This window comes from Electrophorus electricus, chromosome 13 (genome assembly GCF_041902795.1).
Source record: "Electrophorus electricus isolate QZ-2024a chromosome 13, ASM4190279v1, whole genome shotgun sequence".
Taxonomy (NCBI): Eukaryota; Metazoa; Chordata; class Actinopteri; order Gymnotiformes; family Gymnotidae; genus Electrophorus; species Electrophorus electricus.
In genome coordinates, this window is record NC_137509.1 from 6,390,470 (window position 1) to 6,397,151 (window position 6,682).

The 6,682-nt window shown below is 37.4% G+C and overlaps 1 long non-coding RNA gene across 2 annotated transcripts; it reads right to left on the reverse strand.

Annotated features, from left to right (window-relative positions):
- Positions 1-514: 514 nt before the first annotated feature.
- Positions 515-6,383, reverse strand: LOC145643562 (uncharacterized). Of its 2 annotated transcripts, XR_014116000.1 has the most exons (5): positions 4,011-6,383; positions 2,917-2,998; positions 2,761-2,784; positions 1,676-2,613; positions 515-1,098 (listed from the first exon to the last, which is right to left on the reverse strand). It is a non-coding gene; the product is annotated as an uncharacterized LOC145643562 (long non-coding RNA). The 2 variants fall into 2 exon arrangements; XR_014115999.1 differs by having other exon boundaries at positions 2,917-6,383.
- Positions 6,384-6,682: the final 299 nt, after the last annotated feature.

Here is a 6,682-nt window from a genome sequence, read left to right on the forward strand (position 1 = left end):
TGGCGCTAAAGAGGCGGAGGCAGGGAACCATAGAAATACACAGGAACAGGAAAACATGGAAGTAAGGCAGTCAGGGAAACGGGGACGCTCCGTAAAATGTCATCATGAATCTCATGTTGTGTAACTTGATCTAAGCTGCTCAAACTCATCAAATGCAAAACCTGTGGAAATGAGCATTCTTCCTGTAATCTATAGATAGAGTGAAGCTCAACAATAAGACTACCACTGTAAGCACAACACTAGACAAATGAATTATTAATGAATAATGTTTTTACTTTTTTTGGCGTGAATAAAGTTGCTGTTGATCTATCTCCAGCCCCTGAATGTAAACCACCTAATCAAATCTCTTCAATATATATATATATATATATATATATATATATATATATATATATATATATATATATATATATATATAGATAGATAGATAGATAGATAGATATATATAGATATAGATATATATATCTATATATATATTATATATTATTTCTTAATGTATCCCTTATTATGGAGACAAAAGTCTGATGTATCTATATTACTTTGTGAAATGAAGAAGCAAATTAACACTTCTTCAAGGAACTGTAAAATTTTTAATCTCAGTGCACATGGCTTCTGATGACAATTTTTCTAAACATGAAATGAACTTCAACCACACTAAACATTTTCAAAGAATAGCTTAATATCACCAAAAAATATAACATCTCACAAAATCTGTAATTAAGTTGTACAGGTAACACTAAGCATCCCTGACTGGATTCCATGAAAGAATAAATTATTCAGGCTACCATTTCTCTCCTATCTCCTTCAGGAATGGCATGATTAGGCTTGTTATGGCCTGGTCATTGCGTGGGATTCCCTTCATGACATCACGTATATGGATGATGCACTGGTATTCACCCCATGTCTGAATCATAAGCTCTGCTACATCAGCTCTTCTGCCATCCAGTTTGCTTCTGGGAATTTTCCTCTCATTTTTGAAACTGATTATGGCCTTCACACTTTCAAACTGTTGATCCTTTAGCTCTTCCAAGACATTAACAAGAGTACAGCCCCAACCACGCAAGTCTTGCCTACATGGACTTGATGTGAAGGTCAAACCTTAAAAAGGAAAATCATGTCACATTCTAAGAACAGATACAGATAACGTATTATCTTACAAAGTAATAAATGTGAGACATCCATATTAATTTTAAAAAATAATAAATTTTACAATCAACACCAGCTATGCATTTCAATCTACCAGCTGTTTAGATTAATAGTATGATAGATATATGAAACACATTTTGTAAACATTAATGTATACACTGTAATTCAACTATCTTATATGTGACTGCATGCTATTATAATGTAACACCTCATGCATATTCTCTACCTAGATAAAGACATTTCTGTTTTTATCCACTTATCATTTTTCTGGATTTAGGCATTTACATGAATCACAGCCAAAACAGTGAGAATAAAACAATTTAGCAATTTGAAACAGTACTGGTCTTTTCACCTAAGAGACTATCAATTTTACATACTCTATGGATCACAATGAATTTCACTTTTTGTCTGAAATGTCACATTAAACATAATAAGAACAATGAAAAATTATAAAACATTTTCATGAACATTAGTTCAACAATTATCAAACTATTTTAAAATAGATGTAAACCATGATTGTAACACCTACTGTTTAAGAAGATTTCTTTGGTGCCAGAGTAGGGAGGTGGTGTTCTCACTGTTGACTGGTTATCAGTATCAAACTCAAAAGTTGTTGCTTCTACTAAATTGCCTCTACGCCTTTCCTCCAGTGTTGTGGTTTTGAATTAAGGAGTGTGTCATATGGTTGACTTTCCCCATCTGTAATGCTAGAAGCTAAGCACTGTTCTTCTATGAATTTTCGGAGAGTTTTCATTCTTGTTCTTTCAGAATTCACCTGTGCTCTATTTTTTATGTCTTTTGATTCATCCTTGTCGATAAAATTAATTCGACTGTTAATTCTCATGAGCAGATTTGTTCTCTCGGTTTGTAAATCCTCTGGCCTCCATGACTCTGGTATGCGAAAGTGAAAGGGAGCTTTTTTCCTTGAATCATCTCCTCCTTCAATCAGCCTTCTAGACTGTTCAAAGGTTGCCCATTGCCTAAGAATGTGGTGCCTTTTCCCACATTTCCCATAGCACTTGCAGTTCCTTACTTATATGTTTTTCAATGTTTTCCTTTGTCAAATTTTGTCCTTTAGTGAAAACTAAGATTGTGTGATCCCATACTGATTCTGTGAGGAGTGACTGCAGTGTCTTAATTGTTCTGTTTGTCATAGTTGACTTTGCTGTAACACATAAAATGATCACATGTGGCCCATTTTTAAATTCCTTCATGCAATCTCGTATCTCCTGACTGATTTCAGACTGTCCCTCTTCAGGATTCAAGTCTCCAGACCAGCCAGGCACTCGAATTATGGTTATTTTTCTTCCAAATATTGCACGCTCTCTCTCCTAGCATAATGTCTTTCATATGTTGTCTTATATATAAAGACATTTTTCCTAAGAATTGTATTCCCAACTGTATTTTTTCCTGCACCATGGGATCCAATAAGTACTAGTTGCAGTTTTCCAAAAAGGGGCATAAAATCTGTTATAAAATATATGAAAACATAGTTAAAAGTGACAGGTTAGAATAATATAAAATGATAAAAGGTTCATTAAATTAAGGCAACCCAAAAGGGGTTCAAATCTCACAAACTACTTGTAAAGTACCTTTTGGTGTCTAATGTCTTACCTGCATCTATAGATGAACCAACAGCTATAAAGAAGAAAACCTCAACATAATTATAGGTTCAGAAATATATTGAAATATATGAAACTTTTATTGGATTTGGAACAATCTTATTTTCACAACTGAATTCTTTCATTAAAATAATTTCTAATAACTTACGAAATATGTAGGCCATTTTTAGATATATGAGGACCCAGTTATTCTGTGACTGGATTTGAGGCTTAAATCCTCACTGAAGAGTCTGAAAGGGAAAGTGGTTTGAGTTAAGAAACAATAGATTATGCAAAATGTAAAATGCTTCAGACTGAATATGGATCTGTTATCTTCAAAAATAATTACTGATTCAGTATTTTAAAAGTATTGGTAGAAAATCCAGAAAAAAAAGTCAAGTTTATGGGTCAGTCATGTATACAAAATAGTCAGCATGAAAAACACTGAGTAAAAGCCACAGATTAAAAGAAACTTATAGATACAATGCAATTCAAAGCGGTTTCAGTATAGTCTGATAAAATTCTCTACAGAGCTAGAATTATTATTAGTATAGTTTTGATCATTTCTCAGGGTCTGCATAAATATAGACCATGGGTTGGAAATATATGCAAAGCACTTTGCTTACACAACTGATGGACATGTGTTTTTTTGGAAACCTTGTGTACTTTTGTTGATGCCATTGCCCCAGCACACAACAGCATAGAATATAGCGGTAGTGACAACAAACTGGTAGAACATCCAAAGGAGTGCACACTCCAAAGGATCTCAGTCTCCTCAGAAAGTACAGATGGCTCTTGAATACTGCACAGGTGTTAGAACCCCAGTCAAGTCTGTCAAATAAGTGCACGCCCTGGTACATGTAAGTACCAACCACTTACACATCCACTCCATTAATGGTGACTGGTGACAGGGAAGGTCTTAGTTTCCAAAAGTTCACCACCATCTCCTCCAGCTTACTGATGCTGAGCTGCAGTTGGTTCAGTTCACACCAGTTGATAATGTCAGACACCAACTTCCTTTATTTAGCCATTCCTGACACACCTCACAATGGCCATTTCATCTGAGAATTTCTGCAGATGGCATGTGCCTGAGCTGTATCTGAAGTCATAGATGTAAATGTTGAACAGGAATGGTGCTAATACAGTCCCCTGAAGAGGCCCTGCTCTGCATGTGCCCATGCCTGAAACACAGCCCTGCAGTCGCACAAACTGGTGTCGACCAGTCAGGTAGTCCATTATCCACAAGATGATTGATTAATTCACCTGCATCTGCTGCAGTTTCTCCCTTAGTTTCAGAGGCTGTGGGGTGATGAATGCACTGGGAATTCAAAGAAGATGATCCTCACAGAGCTGCCTGTTGTGTCCAGTTGGAAGTACACCATATCCAGCAGGTAGATAACTGTATCATCCACTCCATCCATCATCCTGATTAACAAACAGCAGGAGGTCCAGGGCAGCTCTAACCAGTGATCTCAGGTGGATCAACATCAGTTTTTCCAAAGTCATCGTCAGGTGGGAGGTCAGAGCAACTGGACAGTAGTCCTTCAATGCCACCGGGTACTTTTTCTGAGGGATAGGAAACACACAAGAAGTTTCTACCTTACTGAGACCCTTTCTTGGCTGCAGCTCAGGTTGAAGATATACTGGAGGATGTCTTTCAGTACAAAGTTTCAGGACCTTAGGCTCAATGCCCTCCGGACCTGCGACTTTACACTGCTTGAGTTTCCTCGGCTCCTTCTTCACCTGGTCAGCAGTGAATGTTGGTACTCTGCTGCTGGCCTGATCCTGAGTGGGGGGAGGAACATTCCTGTCGGCTGAGGTGTTAATGCTGCTCAGCTAGTCCTGAGTGGGGGAAGGGAAGTAACATTCATATCAGGTGAGGTGTTAACACTGCTGGGCTAGTCCTGAGTGAGGGGGTTGGGGAAGGAACATTCCTGTTGGCTTAGGTGTTAATGCTTCTGGGCTGGGGGGGCGAGGAATGTTCAAATCAGGTGAGGTGTTAATACTTGGTATGGCGGATGTATGGGCTGTGAATGAAGGTGGCTGTAGTCATCCTGAATTAAGAGACAAGACCACTGGAGATAGAGCAGAAGACAATGTGGCAGGAGGAGAGTCACTGGCAAACCTTAGAAAAAACTGTTTTACCTCATTCATCCATTCACCATCCATTCACAAGTGCCCTCTGTTGTTGTTTCTGTGCTGTGCGGATTATGTCTTTCGTGCCTCTCCACCTATTTTGTGTATTGTTCGTGTCCACTTAACCAGTCTTCTGCATAAGTCTGTCCTCTTTTTTTGGTCTTCTGAGTGTCAGTCAGCATTTGATGCTGTTAAAGAATTCCTATGTTCTTCTTCGGTTCTGCTGGTCCCTGAATTCACAAGGCCCTTTAAACTCAAGGCCAATGCCATTGACACATGAGCAGTGTTGTTACAGGAGGGTAGATTGAACATCTGGTTGCCTACTTTGCTGCCAAAATCTATCGTCATCAGCTCAATTAAAAAAGCACAATTAAAAAAGAGGCTCTGGCATTATTGTTAGCAATACAACACTTCAACGTGTATGTTGGATCTAGTACTCTACCTGAAACTGTACATAGTCTCAGACAACAGGACAACTGAGTCTTAAAAGGTCGAGCAGCATCTGTATCCCTTAAAATATGAATGAGACGCTGAAGTTAAAAAAATGGAGATAGTAACACGGTTCCATCTATTACAAAAGGTTTGAATGAAGCATCATTCTGAGTTAATAAAGATGGAGAATCACATGACAGTGAAGGGGCATCAATTAAACCAACTGCTTTGGTATGCACTTGAAGCTTCCTTTGAGTTTTCTGCCTTAGCTTAGGTCATACTGCAATCAGGTATCCAGTGTCACGACAATAGTAACACTCATGTGTTTCAGTTGGGGCATTCTTAGATGCCCTATAGACCTCAGAACGTGTGTTTTGCTTTAGCTCATGCTGAAGTGTGTCTTACCACTTATTCATCAGCCCAAACAGCAGCTTCCATATGTGAGAAAACTTTCTGCTCATTTAAATGCACAACAAGCCTAGCAGGGGCACAAGCCTTAATTAATCTAACAGTATCAGCTTCTTAAACTGATCCAAAGTGGTTATTTTACAGGCAGAATACCATTTCTCGAGAAGTGCAGCCTTTTCTCATGTGAACTCCACAGTTCACAAAGCTGGCAGTTTTGGCATGACTATGAAACCTTTGGTGACACAAAAGGTTGCTCAATTGAAACAAAAAGGATAATCCTGAGAAAACACTGCGAGAAATAAGTGGTGGCAGTAATATTTGGCAGCAGTAAGTAAGCTGTAGCAGTAATCACTATGGGAGCAGGTTGTGAGCCACAGCTATTGCACATTCAGTAGTATGAATAACACACTAGAGTAATTTAAATGGAACCATGTTCCTGCGTTAGGTCATGTTTTTGGAAAAGAAAGAGCTTGATTTCATATTGAAAGCATTTAATAAATGTTGCTTCAGCAAGTCATAAAGGTTTGGTGTGCATTACTCCTACACCTTTCATAGTAAATATTTTCATAAGAAACTGTTCGTGGTAGACAAAAAAGCAAAAATAATCGTATTCAGTAAAATAAAGACCCCCCTCTCAAGTTACCTGTATATATATATGTATACAGGTAACTTGAGAGGGGGTCTTTGTTTTACTGAATACCACTATGCAACTATGTTTGTTTTTTGTCTTCCATGAACAGTTTCTTATGAAAGTATTTACTATGAAGCATTTACTATTTACTATATAATTACTATATAGTAAATACTATATAACTATATAATATAATTTACTATTTACTCTCTCGCTCTCTGTCTTTCTCTCTCTCTCTCTCTCTCTCTCTCTCTCTCTCTATATATATATATATATATATATATATATATATAAAATTTTATTTTTTTATTTTTTTATTTTTTAATGA